Source organism: Cervus canadensis, chromosome X (genome assembly GCF_019320065.1).
Source record: "Cervus canadensis isolate Bull #8, Minnesota chromosome X, ASM1932006v1, whole genome shotgun sequence".
Lineage (NCBI taxonomy): Eukaryota > Metazoa > Chordata > Mammalia > Artiodactyla > Cervidae > Cervus > Cervus canadensis.
The window spans coordinates 121,123,220-121,139,881 of NC_057419.1; positions in this window are offsets into that span (position 1 = coordinate 121,123,220).

Here is a 16,662-nt window from a genome sequence, read left to right on the forward strand (position 1 = left end):
AGGCCCTTGTTCAATACACCAGACTGTCCCCAGAGTCCCCCATTGGGGCAGCTACCTTGGCCAATCGTTTTATCTCCCAATCCGCACCTGACATCCGAAAAAAGCTGGCCAAGGCCGAGGACGGCCCTCAGACCCCTATTCGAGACCTGGTAAAAATGGCCTTTAAAGTTTATAACGCCCGTGAAGAAACTGCTGAGGCCAGCCAAAGGGCAAGGCTCAAGCAAGAGGCCGAATTTCAGGCAAGCCTCCTAAACCAACAAACCCAGGCCTTGGTAGCGGCCCTGCGGCTGGCGGCGGGCTCAGGGTCCCAAAACCCCCCTCCGGGGGCCTGCTTCAAGTGCGGCCAAGAAGGACACTGGGCCAAGATGTGCCCCAATCCGTGGCCTCCTTCCAAGCTGTGCCCGTTGTGCAAACAGCGAGGACACTGGGCTAGTGACTGTCCCCAGGCCTCTCGGACCCCGACCTCTAGGGGCCGGGGACCAGAGCGCCCCAGGGAGACCTCCTGCCCTCCTCTGGCCTTCGAGCTGCTGAGCTTCGACGATGGCTGATGCCGCCCAGACTCGGGAACCCCGATAACCCAAGCCAAGCCCAGGGTAACACTCCAGGTAACGGGTAAGTCTGGTTAATGCGGGGGCTACCTATTCGGTCCTTCCCTCTTTCGGGGACACTTTATGTCCTTCCCAGGTTTCAGTTATGGGCATTGACGGCCAACCCTCATGTCCACTCCAAACCCAACCACCACCCTGTCAATTAGATTCCTGCCTATTTACCCACTCCTTTCTGGTCATCCCCTCCTGCCCTACTCCTCTCTTAAAAAGAAATATACTCTCACAGATCTCCCAGCAGGTGGCTACGGCCCTGGACATCGACTGGCATCTCCACATCCCCTATCGGCCCCAATTGTCAGGCCTAGAACAAAGGCGCAGACAGCTCCAAGAAAGCCCCCTCCGGACCGGACTCAATGGGTCCAAGAAATAGCGCAGGCTGCGACCGGACGGGCCATGCTCCTAACAGCTTACACTCGACTCAATCAAGAAGACATAGACCCACCTCACAATCCTGCATAAGCTGACCTTTCATCCCGGCTGGCCCCTACCCCTCGCCGCTCCCGTTCAGCAGGAAATAGCCAGAGAGAACCGGCGCTCCTTGTCCTATAACAAAAAGGCCGGGATGAAAGGTCGGGTATGTTGAGACATGCCCCAGAAAAGTGCCGCAAGGCAAATTCCGGAGGCCGGCTAAACTTCCAGAGACCGACCCCCTGCAGCCTGGTCCAATCAGGTACCAACACAGAGCCCTTAGACACTGACTGCTGCTGTAGCCCGCGTTTTCTTCCTTATATGAAAAGACCTGGCTTGGATGCTGGCCCTGGCTATAAAACCCCTCCCCACCCCTCATACCTCGCAGACTCCCTTTGTCTCCTCACTCACCCGCCCCCGGGAGTTCTGCCCGAGAGCGACTGCTCAATAAAGGCCTTTACCACCTGTCCTTAGAGGCGGCTTTTTCCCTCCCGCGGCATTTTCTAACAGGAATGGCTACACTCTGACCTCATCACTTTCTCTCCTAGAAAAGCACAGCAAAATACAGAAAAAGTATTTTACAAAATTCAACATCCCTTTAAGATAAAAATCGTAACAAATTGTGTATAGAAGAAATGCTTCCCAACATAATGAAGACCATATATAACAAACCCACAGCTAACATTATACTCAATGGTGAAAGGTTCAGATCTTTTAAGATCAGGAACAGTCACTATTCCTATTCATAGTTCTGAAATTTCTAGCAATCAGGTATGAACAGAAGGGAAAATTAAAACTGTCTCTATTTGCAGATGATATGAATATCTAAGTGAAATGAAAGTTGCTCAGTTGTGTCCAACTCTTTGTGACCCCATGGACTATACAGTCCAGTCCATGGAATTCTCTAGGCCAGAATACTGGAGTGCGTAAACTTTCCCTTCTCCAGGGGATCTTCCCAACCCAGGGATCAAACCCAGTCTCCCACATTGCAGGTGGATTCTTTACCAGCTGAGCCACATGGGAAGCCCAAGAATACTGGAGTGGGTAGCCTATCCCTTCTCCAGCGGATTCTCCCAACCCAGGAATCAAACTGGGCTCTCCTGCATTGCACTGCAGGTGGATGCTTTACCAACTAGTCAAAGCTATGGTTTTTCCAGTAGCCATCTATGGATGTGAGAGCTGGACCATAAAGAAGGCTGAGTGCTGAAGAATTGATGCTTTTGAACTGTGGTGTTGGAGAAGACTCTTGAGAGTCCCTTGGACTGAAAGGAGATCAAATCAGACAATCCTAAAGGAAATCAATCTTAAATATTCATTGAAAGGACTGATGCTGAAGCTCCAATACTTTGGCCACCTGATGTGAAGTGCAACTCATTAGAAAAGACCCTGATGCTGGGAAAGATTGAAGGCAGGAGGAGAAGGGGATGACAAAGGACAAGATGGCTGGATGCCAACACTGATTCAATGGACATGAGTTTGAGCAAGCTCCAGGAGATTGTGAAGGACAGGGAAGCCTGGAGTACTGTAGTCCATGGGGTTGCAACTGAACCATGACTGAGTGACTGAACAATAACAACCACCATAAGATAGACTCTAGTATAAGTTTTGTGGAAATAACTTAGTTTTAGGAGCCCTAGCAAAGGCTTCCCTACAGATATGACACTTAGGCCAAATCCAAAAGGATGAGTAGAATTAACAAAACCTAGAAGGAAAGGCACATCTGAAATGTTTTCTAGCAGAGGGAATTTAATATTAAACTGTTGTTTATTATTTCTGTTGAATTAGAATCATAGTTGTTTGCTTGTTGTTTGTTTTTAGCCCACAGGTAAAACCAACAGTAAAAAGATACAAATGGTTGTGTTTCACTTTGAGTCACTAAAAACAGCCATGTCAGTCTGAGAGAGATTACCAATTTCAGTTTATCAAATAAGGTGGTTTAATTTTCTAAAGCTTGGTATTTCGCTAATTGTATAGAGTCCACAGGTTTATCATATTGCAAAACGCTTCTAATCTGTGCTTGATTTCACAGTGGATACTGACAGAAATTTAATGCCTATTTTTATTGGAATTCTTCAGTTGCTATGATATAAAATTGATGTTTATTTCTAAAATAGATTTGGGCTTTTTGTTATGGATATTTTTGTATTTTTTGGATTATTGTGTGTGTGTGTGTGTGTGTGTGTGTGTGTGTGTGTGTGCGCGCGTGCGCGTGCTCAGCTGCTCAATTGTGTCTAACACTTAGCAACCCCATGGACTGTAGCCCACCAGGTTCCTCTCTCAATGGGATTTCCCAGGCAAGAACACTGGGGTGGATTGCCATTTCTTCTTCCAAGGGATGTTTCCAACACAAGGATCAAACCAGCATCTTCCTGTGTCTCTTGCATTGGTAGGCAGATTCTTTACCACTGCACTACCTGGGAAGACATATTTTGTGTGTGTGTATATATATAAAAGAGCTAGCATAAAATATTGCTAGTATGTTAAGTGAACTCTAAGATTATGCTGATTATTACTAATAACTTTCTAAGGAAGTATCATCATATCCATTTTCACAGATGACAAAGTTAAGATTCAGAAAGATTAATCAATTTGTTCAAGGTCACATAGCAGGTAAGAATTAGAACCAAGATTTAAAGCTAGGACTGAACTGAGTCAAAACTATATTAAATTGTGTATTCCACACATATTTTACATATATATATACACATATAACACAAACGTATATATGTAAAAATATATATATGATAGAAATACTCAGTGTATCTCTATATTTGTATAGACATGTATATCAATAGACTGTAGATCGATAAATAGGAGACAGAAGTAATGCAAAAATCATTATGTCTCTTGCTCTGGATAGCATAGGATATTGAAGGAGGAGCATGAGGACACTCTCATTTTTGGCAATATGTCATATCATTAAATAACATTAAAATTGCATGTAAACATAAGCTTCCCCAATCTTGAAGTCTTATACTAGTAAAGTTGGTAGAGTTGGATGTTGAACTCATACTTTTTGATGGGTAAACTAAAGTTGTTTCTCTGTACTTCATGGCTTCCAAGGGCTTCTTCATTCTTTATTTCATCTCCATCCATCAGCAAATCAGCCTCAATTTTGAGAAGAATACATTCAAGAGAAATGTCTGGCACAGTATTTTATATATTAATGCTTACTTAAGCAAGTAAATTCTGATTCAACTGACAAATTTAAAACAGCTTGTAGAAAGAGAAGGAAATCCTGTTATTTGCAACAACATAGACTTTGAATCAGCCTTGGAGCTCAGATGGTAAAAAATCTGCCTGCAATGTAGGAGATCTGGGTTCGATCCCTGGATTGGGAAGATCTTCTGGAGAAGGGAATGGCGACCCAGTATTTTTGCCTGGAAAATCCCGTAGACAGAGGACCCTGGTAGGTTACAGTCCATGGGCTCACATAGAATCAGACACAATTGAGTGACTAACATTTTCACTTTCAACATATGAAATACTTTTATGAATATAAAGATGATGTGGATTTAATAACTGATAAAAATAATAATGAAATTAAATAACAATAAATATTTGAGGATTTTTAAAACTTGTATCCAAAGTTCTGTTAAACCAAAGTTAATTTAAATCAAAATTTTAAATTGGAATTTAGTAATGATTTTGTTTGAATATACATTTCATTTAAAGGTTACATAAAAACTGGTATATAATCAAGATCATATAACATCCCAAATCAAAAGTTGAGAAAACCTGCTTGAGAGCTGGTTTGGGACGTTTAATATTAATGGGAAACTGACACTAGAAAATTTAATCTAAAGGTCAGTTATATCTCACAGTCAAATAGGAAAATAATCCAAATTTAGATCCACTATTCTCATATGAATTATAAATGGTATTATTTATCCAGTACTTTTTGAACCAATACATCTTAAATTTCATGGATAATGACTTTCTGTACTAGTTTTTCTATGCAAAGGTCTTCCTCAGTTTCACAAAATGGGTTTACCATCTCATTTTCTCTTAGCATTGTAGTAGTGATTCTTACTACTGTTATAGAAGTTTCATTTTAATCTTTTATCCTATTGAGAAATTACTTTTAAAATCTAGATTGAATTGTTGTTACAACTGGTACCTCCTCACAGGTAGAGAGAAAGTGCTAAGTTAACAGTAACTCAACTCATAACTATTAAGCTACATAGCTACTAAGTTAACAGTAGCTAAGCTCATAACTCGTAACACAACTCACGTGTGCTCAGTTGTGTCTGACTCTTTGCGAACCCGTGTACTGTAGCTCGCCAGATTCCACTGTCCATGGGATTTCCCATGCAAGAATACCTGCATGGGTTGCCATTTCCTCCTCCAGGGGATCTTCCTGACACAGGGATCAAACCCACATCTCCTGCACTGGCAGGCAGATTCTTTACCACTGCACCACCTGGGAAGCCCCAAGCTGACAGTAGATAAATACAAACCAACCTTCCTTCATTTTTGGAAAGAAAAAATTTTGTACACATGGGTCTGAAACAAAGGAGAGAACTAAAAAAAAACACACAAAATTGAAAAGCTACAGAAATTTTAAGGGTTTCCTCACTTTTCTAGTATCACTTGACTCAATCTGTATTATTTATACAATGAAAATAAGCAATTGTAATATAATCCTGTTACATATCAAACACTGGTACGTGCCTAAGGCAAGAATACACAGAACTGTACAAAAAAGCTCTTAATGACCCAGATAACCATGGTGGTGTGGTCACTAACCTAGAGCCAGATATCCTGGAGTGTGAAGTCAAGTAGGCCTTAGGAAGCATTATTACAAACAAACCGAGTGAAGGTGATGGAATTCCTGTTGAGCTATTTCAAATCCTAAAAGATGATGCTATTAAAATGCTGTACTCATTATGCCAGCAAATTTGGAAAACAGCAGTGGCCACAGGACTGGAAATGGTCAGTTTTCATTCCAATCCCAAAGAAAGGCAATGCCAAAGAATGTTGAAACTACCACACAATTGCACTCATTTCACATGCCAGCAAAATTATGCTCAAAATCCTTTGAGCTAGGCTTCAGCGGTACATGAACCAAGAACTTCCAGATGTACAAGCTGGATTTAGAAAAGGCAGAGGAACCAGAGATCAAATTGCTAACATATGCTGGATCATATAAAAAGCAAAGACATGCCAATAAGACCATCTACTGCTTCATTGACAATGCTAAAGCCTTTGACTATGTGGATCACAAAAATCTGTGAAAGATTCTTACTTAAAGGGATGGGAATACTAGACTACATTACTGCCTCCTGAGAAACCGGTATGCAGGAGAAGAAGCAACAGTTAGAACAGGACATGGAGCAACGGACTAGCTTCAAGTTGGGAAATGAGTACATCAAGTCTGTACATTGTGACCCTGCTTATTTAACTTAAATGTAGAGTACATCATGAGAAATGCTGGGCTGGATGAAGCACAAGCTGGAATCAAGACTGCCAGGAGAAATATCAACAACCTCAGATATGCAGATGATACCACCCTTATGGCAGAAAGTGAAGAGCAACTAAAGAGCCTCTTGATGAAGGTGAAAGTGGAGAATGAAAAAGCTGGCTTAAAACAACATTCAAAAAACAAAGATCATGGCATCTTGTCCTATCACTTCATGGCAAGTATATAGGAAAATGTGGAAACAGTGTCAGATTGCATTTTCATAGACTCCAAAATCAATGTGGATGGTGACTGCAGCTATGAAATTAAAAGACGCTTGCTGCTTGGAAGAATAGCTATGACAAACCTAGACAGTGTATTAGAAAGCAGAGACGTCACTTTGCTGACAAAGGTCCTTATAGTCAAAGCTATGGTTTTTCCAGTAGTTATGTATTGATGTGAGAGTTAGACCATAAAGAATGCTGAGCACCCAAGAATTGATGCTTTCTAACTGTGGTGCTGGAGAAGACTCTTGAGAGTCCCTTGGACAACAAGGAGATCAAACCATTCAATCTTAAAGGAAATAAACCCTGAATATTCATTGGAAGGACTGATGCTGAAGCTGAAGTTGCTCAGTTGTATCTGACTCTTTGTGATCCCATGGACTGTAGCCTACCAGGCTCCTCCATCCATGGAATTTTCCAGGCAAGAATACTGGAGTGGGTAACTTTTCCCTTCTCCTGGGGATCTTCCCAACCCAGGGATTGAACCCAGGTCTCCCACATTGCAGGCAGACGCTTTACCCTATGAGCTACAAGGGAACTGAAGGTGAAGTTCCAATACTTTCATCACTTGATGCGAAGGTCTGACTCATTGGAAAAGACTCTCATTCTGGGAAAGATTGAAGGGAGGAGGGGAAGGGGACAACAGAGGATGAGGGCTGGATGGCATCACTGATTCAATGGACATGAGTTTGAGCAAATTCAGGGAGATAGTGAAGGACAGGGAAGCCTGGTGTGCTGCAGTCCATGGGGTCGCAAAGAGTCAGACACAACTTAGCAACTGAACAATAACACCTCTCAACCCAAATTTCTTGGCTTAAAACCCAGCAGTCTCACAGGTCAAAGAGGGATGTGAAGAGTGTTTTTACCCTTCTGTACTTAAAATATATTTTGAATTGTAGTCCTTTTTTCCATCATCAGTTACTTATCTCACTATTTACTTGAACAGAAAATTTATTCTAGGGTGTTGAAGACAGAATTTTTACACAGGTTAACCTGTATGGGGTAAAAATGAGGTAAGAGCCTCATTACTTTAATGTTGACAGAACTCTGGTGATGACAGGAGTGAACTTTTTTGACAGAAGATGATGTTTAAACAGTTCTTACCAACCTAGATTTTCAGCATGCATCAAATTCTCCATATTTCCCACACCTTGCTTTTATTTTGCCTTTCCTGTTTTTGCTAATTATGAGTCCTTCCTACCAAGTATACTGGATTGTTTTTGATTCTTCCTTATTACTAATGTTCGAACATTATTAAGGTCTGCTTCTTTAACCTTTATGGTGCCTTATTTTTTTCTCTAATCTAGTTTTCACCTCTACAGCTACCCCTCTTTATTGAGCATAAAATTTCTCTTCTGTAAACCACTGCTTAAGTCTTCCTGCTTTCGAGCCCTTCATTCTAAACATCCTTGTATTGATCAGTTCAAACTTCATCAAATAGAGCAGAGACCAGGGCATTCTCCTGCTCCCTAACCTTCTCTGTTCTTTCCTAGTCATGAATCATTTGTTGTCCCTCTTCTGAACTCCCATGAAGTGTTTTAATCTCTTATACCACACACAACACTGCATTACTGTGCTTTGCGTACATATTTTATCTTTCTGCTGCAGTGGTAGGAAAATTGTCTTATCACAGTAGGAATTTGTTAAGTATTGTTGACTAGATGAATCTATGGATAAACATATACTCATTATACAGAGATATGATTGTTTTTCTTTTATTTAGATAACTTCTGTGAAACTTGTCCTGTGAACCTATATTACTAATTATGAAATCTAGACAGTCTGGTAAGCATATAATAATCTAAAATTAAATCCTACATGTAAGCTAAGGAGATAGTTCCTTATATGAAAAGTTATTAGGATCCCTGTAAAAGGACTTTATCCAATTCTCACTTCACCCCCTCCAAAAAGCTCAAACTTCTGTGGAAGTCAGTTCTGAAGATTTATGTATCTATACGAGGGGTTTCTTATGAACTCAGAACCAAAAGTAACAGACCTCATGCTTTTTGTTTTGTTTTCCTTACCCTTACATTGACAATATTGACCATTTACATTTGCTGTGCACTTAATTTGATCCTGGGAAACATATCTTGACTTTTTGGCTAGTAGATCATTAAATTTCTTATTTTTTAAAGTTTCAAGTGCTCAAGCTGGTTTTAGAAAAGGCAGAGGAACCAGAGATCAAATTGCCAACATTCACTGGATCATCAAAAAAGCAAGAGAGTTCCATAAAAACATCTATTTCTGCTTTATTGACTACACCAAAGCCTTTGACTGTGTGGATCACAATAAACTGTGGAAAATTCTGAAAGAGATGGGAATACCAGACCACCTGACCTGCCTCTTGAGAAACCTGTATGCAGGTCAGGAAGCAACAGTTAGAACTGGACATGGAACAACAGACTGGTTCCAAATAGCAAAAGGAGTACGTCAAGGCTGTATATTGTCAGCCTGCTTATTTAACTTATATGCAGAGTACATCATGAGAAACGCTGAACTGAAAGAAGCACAAGCTGGAATCAGGATTGCCGGGAGGAATATCAATAATCTCAGATATGCAGATGACACCACCCTTATGGCAGAAAGTGAAGAGGAACAAAAAAGCCTCTTAATGAAAGTGAAAGAAGAGAGTGAAAAAGTTGGCTTAAAGCTTAACATTCAGAAAACTAAGACCATGGCATCTGGTCCCATCACCTCATGGGAAATAGATGAGGAAACAGTGGAAACAGTGTCAGACTTTCTTTTTCTGGGCTCCAAAATCACTGCGGATGGTGACTGCAGCCATGAAATTAAAAGACACTTACTTCTTGGAAGGAAAGTTATGACCAACCTAGATAGCATATTAAAAAGCAGAGACATTACTTTGCCAACAAAGGTCTGTCTAGTCAAGGCTACGGTTTTCCCAGTAGTCATGTATGGATGTGAGAGTTGGACTGTGAAGAAAGCTGAGCACCGAAAAATTGATGCTGTTGAATTGTGGTGCTGGAGAAGACTCTTGAGAGTCCCTTGGACTGCAAGGAAATCCAACCAGTCCATCTTAAAGGAGATCAGTCCTGGGTGTTCATTGGAAGGACTAATGCTGAAGCTGAAACTCCAATACTTTGGCCACCTCATGTGAAGAATTGACGCATTGGAAAGACCCTGATGCTGGGAGGGATTGGGGGCAGGAGGAGAAGGGGCTGACAGAGGATGAGATGGCTGGATGGCATCACCGACTCAATGGACATGAGTTTGAGTAAACTCCGGGAGTTGGTGATGGACAGGGAGGCCTGGCATGCTGCAATTCATGCGGTCGCAAAGAGTTGGACACGACTGAGTGACTGAACTGAACAACAATAATTAGATTTATGATTATAATACCAATGTTAATACTTTGATGTCACAGGAAAAAAGTGTATTTTTTTTTGAGTAAAAGGTCCTATAGTTTTCTGAGTTAGTTCATTTCCCAAAGAGACTAGCTCATTACAATAGAGAGCCATGTATTAAGAGAATTCCTCATGAATAAATATTGTCCTCAATTTCAAAGGTCCTTAATTGGAGGATGAGCTTAAAAACATTAATGAATCATTTGAAATTGTATAGAGGCATATATATCTGTGTTACCTCACCCCAGCTTAGGGGAAAAAGTCATAATTTCTATCACATTTTCAAAGGGTTTTATGACCCATTGTTAGGAATTATCCAAAAACAAGACATTTTGGAATTTTGTTTATAAGGACCAATGCAGGAAATATAGACTAGAAATATACATCTCTATCAGAGTTTAGTGAATTTAAAATGCATATTAAACACAGAACTTAATAATTATCTCAGCTAACCATGTGGTCAATATGGAAGTCCTGTGATTCAGTCTGCTCTCACTATTGTGTCACTCATTCATTTATTCCATATCTATTCTTCGCATGCATATCCTTCATGAGGCATTGGGGTATTCATAGAAGAAGCAGAAAAAAGGTAAGTGGCACTTTGTCTTCACTGATTCTATAAAGTGCATCCACACATAAGATCATCTTTTCCCACTTTTTGAACATAATAAGTTGATTAATTATTTCAGTGTTTACATACCCCAAAGCCAGAGACCTAATAGTACAGTGAACTGAAGAAACATTTTCTGTTTCATCATACTTTCCTGTACTTCTTAGAAAAACCTATAAATTAGCCTATATAAGTATGCTCTTATGAGAGCCTATAGGGATATTACTAATGAGTAACTCCTCAGTAGTCTATGTCTAAGATATTTTAGTGGGTGCAAAAAAAATAAAACAAACACACACACACACAAAACTTAACTGGCTGTCATTATATAGTGCTTCTATAGCCAAAATAATCTGGGAAGTAATCACCAATTTGAAATAATAAAAAGCAAAGTCACTCTTACAAATTTTCGCCCTGGATTTAAAAGTAACGTTACAGACTTATACGAGCATATTGATGTCAAAACTAAGGTAAAGATAAGCACTGCCAGTTAAGTCTTCCCCCATGCTTTGTTTACCCTAAAGGGATCTATTATTTCCTATTAAGGTTGGACATTTAATCATTAAAAATGCAATTCTTACTAGTGCTTCTATGCTATGCTCATTCTTTATTTCATAATAAAATTTATTTTTCTTTTCCCAAACCTTTTTTTCCTATCAAGAACAATTCAAGACATCTTCTTCAGGCCACAATAATTCTTTTCTTCTTACGATCCTCTATGTTGTTCTTTAGTCACTAATTGTGTCTAACTCTTTGCAACCCCACGGACTGTAGCCCATCAGGATCCTCTGTCCACGGGATTTCCCAGGCGAGAATACTGAAGTGGGTTGTCATTTCCTTCTCCAGTGGATCTTCTCGAACCAGGGATCAAACCTGCGTCTCCTGCATTGGCAGGCAGTTTCTTTACCACTAAGTCATGAGGGAAGCATGATTCCTTGTACCACTTAAAAATATGCAACATTGTGCAATAAAATCATTTTTCCAGTAATTTTAAATATTCTTTTATTCAGACACTCTTCAAATATTTAGTAATATGCACCTATATGTTATAAACTACTTTTAAAATTTGGGGTATAGCAGTATGCCAAATAGTACACTCATTCTCTCTGTACATACCTTCAAAAGAAATCAAGGAGACAATAAAAGTGTGGTTAAGAAAATCCTCTCAGAGAGGTAATATTTGAGAAGAGACCTATAGGATGTAGGAAAATAAACCTTATGGTTATCTAAGCAAAGACACTGCAGTGTTGACTTAAAGAAAACACACAACGTAAGAGTTGTGAGTTTAAGTTTTATTAAGGGTCTTACTATGGGCTATAGCCTGGGAGACAGCCACTCAGTTAGCTGTGAGACTTTGAAATTACTCTGAAGAGGTCGGGGATAAGCCAGGTTGTCTGTGACTTTGGGCTAGGAAATACTTGCAGTCAAACGTAGAACTTGGTAAGGAATTACTCTAGTCACAAAGAACAGATAATCTCAAGTTAACGATTTTAGTGCTTTTCTATGTGTGGGAAGTTTCAAGAATCTGGAGTAATTAAAATTCTTCTTGAAATATACATTGAATTATGCTTAAGGCCTACTTGCCCAAATCATGGAGTACCTTATCATGCTTTTCATCCTGAATTCCTCTCAGGATACATTGTTGGTCAGCAAATGCAGTGGGTTATGACTTAACCCCTGTAGAACTAGGTGGTGATCAACACACTGTGTCTTAGTGATCCTAATTTTCCTGTCTCCACAGCATCATGTGACCATCTTCAATCTATCATTTCTGCTTGCCATTTATCCACAATTCAGTCAAGCTCAACTCTTATTTAATCTCACTCTCTTCTCCATCCCAACTCCAGGCCTACTGTCTCCCAAATAGTTCCATATGGAAGGTACTGAAATTAAAACTGTAGGTTAATCATTCACCATTCTAATGCATTTCTCATAAAATATTAAGGGCCAATACTTTGTCCACCTAATACAAAGAGCCAGCTCACTGGAAAAGACCCTGATGCTGGGAAAGATTGAAGGCAGGAGGAGAAGGAGATGACAGAGGATGAGATGGTTGGATGGCATCACTGACTTAATGGACATGAGTTTGAGCAAGCTCTGGGAGATGAAGGACAGGGAAGCCTGGTATGCTGCAGTCTATGGAGTTATGAAGAGTTAGGTATGACTGAGCAACTGAACAACAACAATCAAGGGCTAAACCCAATGGATACTTTTCAGTCCTTGTTTTATTGATGTTTATTTGCTCAATCATGTCCGACTCTTTTGCGACCCCAAGGACTGACTGTAGCCTTCCAGGATCTCTGTCCATGGGATTTCCTAGGCAAGAATACTGGAGTGAGTTGTCATTTCCTTCTCCAGGGGATCTTCCCAACCCAGGGGTTGAGCCCATGACTCCTGCATTGCAGGTGGATTCTTTACCACTGAGCCACACATTACTTTATTTCTCTATTATATTTAGAACTAGTGACTCCTTTATTCTTCTTGAAACATTAGGTCATTTGAAGGTGTAGCAATGATGAGATGTAAATTTTCCTACTGCCACTAACTCTTTCATTCAGAACAGAAGTATATGGGATCAGGAAGAAGAGCCTGAATTGTTCTCACACCATAATGTTCCCAGAAAACTAAATTGTTGCCTACCTAGACACCTTATTCCTGCCAGCTGGTTGTTCTATGTTTTAATACATACCAGAAATCAGATTTATACTGATTCCCTCCAGGAAAAAGCAGAAGAAAAGTGAAACAGGCAATAGCACTTAGGAAGAGCTCGATAACCACATGATCTATTAGATTCTTTATCCCCAGTGAAAACTGGCTTCTATGTTTCCCTGCAAAATGCATCCCAGGTCTTCTCTTTACTCCTTCCCACTACACTGCATGAAGATACTCCTACCAATCTCTTCTGTAAAATAAGACAAATTCTACTCTGAAAAAAAAAAGTTATATTTGCATTTAAGACAACCTACTGAGTAGGAGAAAATATTTGGAAGTAATGCAACCAACAAGGGATTAATTTCCAAAATATATAAACAGGTTATACAGCTCAATATAAAAAAATGGGCAGAAGACCTAAATTGACATTTCTTCAAAGAAAATTTACACACAGCCAACAGGCACATGAAAAGATGCTCAAATCACTAATTAGAGAGATGCAAATCAAAACTATAATGAGGTACCACCACTCCAGTCAAAATGGCCATCATCAAAAAGTCTACAAATAAATGCTGGAGAGGGTGTGGAGAAAGGGAACCTTCTTACACTGCTGGTGGAAATGTAAATTGGTACAGCCACTATAGAGAACAATAGGGAGATTCCTTTAAAAACTAAAAATAGATTTGCCATATGATCCAGCAGTCCCACTCCTCGGCACATATCTGCAGAAAACTGCAATTTGAAAAGAGGCATGCACCCTAATGTTCACTGCAACACTTTTTACAGTAGTCAAGACATGGAAGCAAAGCAAATGCCCATCAACAGATGAATGGATAAAGAAAATGTCATATATACATATATAATGAAATATTACTCAACCATAAAAAGAATGAAATAACGCCATCTGCAGCAACATGGATGGACCTAGAGATCATCATACTAAGTAAAATAAGTCAAAGACAAATATTTTATTTCTTATATGTGGAATCTAAAAAAAGATACAAATGAACTTATTTACAAAGCATAAATAGACCCACAGACATAGAAAACAAACTTATGGTTACCAAAGGGGAAAGAGGAAGGAATAAAGTAGGAGCTTGGGATTAACACATACATACTATTACACATGAAATAGATAACCAACAAGGACCTATTGTATAGCACAGGGAACCATATTCAATATTTTTTAATAACCTAGTATGGAAAAGAATCTGAAAATGAATAGATATTTATCAGTATGAATCACTCTACTATACACATGAAACTAACATGAAATTGTAAATCAACTATACTTCAATAAAATATTTTTCCAAGTATTTGAAATTAAGAAATGTTGATTTTTTTTTCCAGAATAACTATAACATTATATTCCCTATTTAGGAAGTGTTAATTGTTAATAGCTTTATTTCCCTAAGCTAGGAATATTATGTTAGGAGATACCAACTCAAAAAAAGGAAATAAAAAGTGAATCATGAGATCATACCCCCTGTTAACTCCACATTTTAAAAGAATGGCTAATGCTATTTTAAGATTAAATATGCATTTGAATATTTTTAGCTTGAACTCTTGACTTTTTATACATTTAATTTACAAAGAGCTACCTGCAGTGCAGGTGAGAGCTTTATTTTTTAAATAGGTCATGTTTAGCATTCATAAAAAAATACTTTGTTTTTGAACATGAAGTTATATGAACTGGCAATTTCCAAAGAAACAAACGGGATAAATATGTAAATATCTGTGAGTATATGTATAAAACGTCCTTTCTTATGTTTTATTTATTTTGGGGCTCTATGTATCTCCCATAAAAACTAAAGTACATATATTTTATATCTTCTAAAGAGAAAGACATCACCTTTAAAGTTTCATTCTAATTGATTTTTAGATTTTTAAAATCTAAATAATTCAACAAATGGGTATAAATACAGCTGATCTATTTTATCTATAGAACACTAATTCTAGACTGAGACTGACCGTAATAATCTAAAGATATATTGCTTGACTTCAGTAGAACATTTTGTGTTCATAAAACTTACTTCAAACTTTGAAAGATGAATACCGTATTTTCTTTAAAATAAGTGACCATAAAATTATATTATTATATTAAAATAGTTGTTAAACCTTACTGTATCACTTGGGTCATTTTAAGTATCTTTTTATTTAATCTTCAGTATAACTGAAGGTCACTCTTTTTCAAAGGTTTTACTCTTTAATCCCTTTAATATGATTTCCTTCTGCTCAGATTATTCATTTAACAGTTAAGTATCATCTTGACCTTGACAGAAAGTAGATTTGATTTTAACTACCAACCTCCATTGGAGAAGGAAATGGCAACCCAGTCCAGTGTTCTTGCCTGGAGAATCCCATGGACAGTGGAGCCTTGCGGGCTACAGTCCATGAGGTCGCAAAAGTCGGACACGACTTAGTGACTAAATCAATCACCAACTTCCATAGACAGATGATGGTTACTTGAGGTTTTACATTCAAAAGGACTGTAAAGCCATTAATATTTAGAAATAGCATTGTGATCAATTAATGATATCTTCCATGGTCAAACAGGAGAATTACTTTGTGTATATACAGGTCTTGGTATTGATTTATTCTCACCCACTAGATTGCAAGGGTAGAGATATTTCATACCTTGGTATCACTCACAATACCTAAGATATATTTGACATTCAATAAATAAGGAACATTCTCCTATTCACAAATCAAGGTTTTCTATAAAATCAGTCTCTTTTAATTGGTTCCTGTTTTAATACAGAGTTTAGGAAAATATATAAAAGAGCAGTTTCTTCTATTTTAAGCCTGAGTTGTTTGATTATATCCAGAAGCAGTGCAAATGTAACAAATACTATTGCAATTTGGAATTACAAATTAATAAAATCCTAGTATTATTGTACCTGTTTTAAAAAGTAACCATCAAATCCCTAAAGGAATGATAATTATAATAATTATAACACATTAAGAGGATATGTGTTCATAAGCACTATAAAAATAAACTCATTAATTTCTCGCATATATCTGTAAAGTGCATTCTATCAATATACCTACAGAGATGTTAAATGAGTTACCTAAGGTCACGTAGTTATTAAATGGCAGAGGAGTTGGGGTTTTGTGTTTATGATTATAAGTTTTTTGTCAATTTACTTAGAAAAATAAGGGGGAAAGAGCAGTGAAAATAGCAAGGTGGAAGGGTCCATGGGAGTAGTCAGCCACGACAGGAAGAGTATCTTATCACCAACAATGTTTAGAAATTCTGACATATGGTGATAGTAAAAGTTGATAGTCAAAAAGTCTGTTTGATTATTTTTAAATTCTCTTCAAGTACAGCATC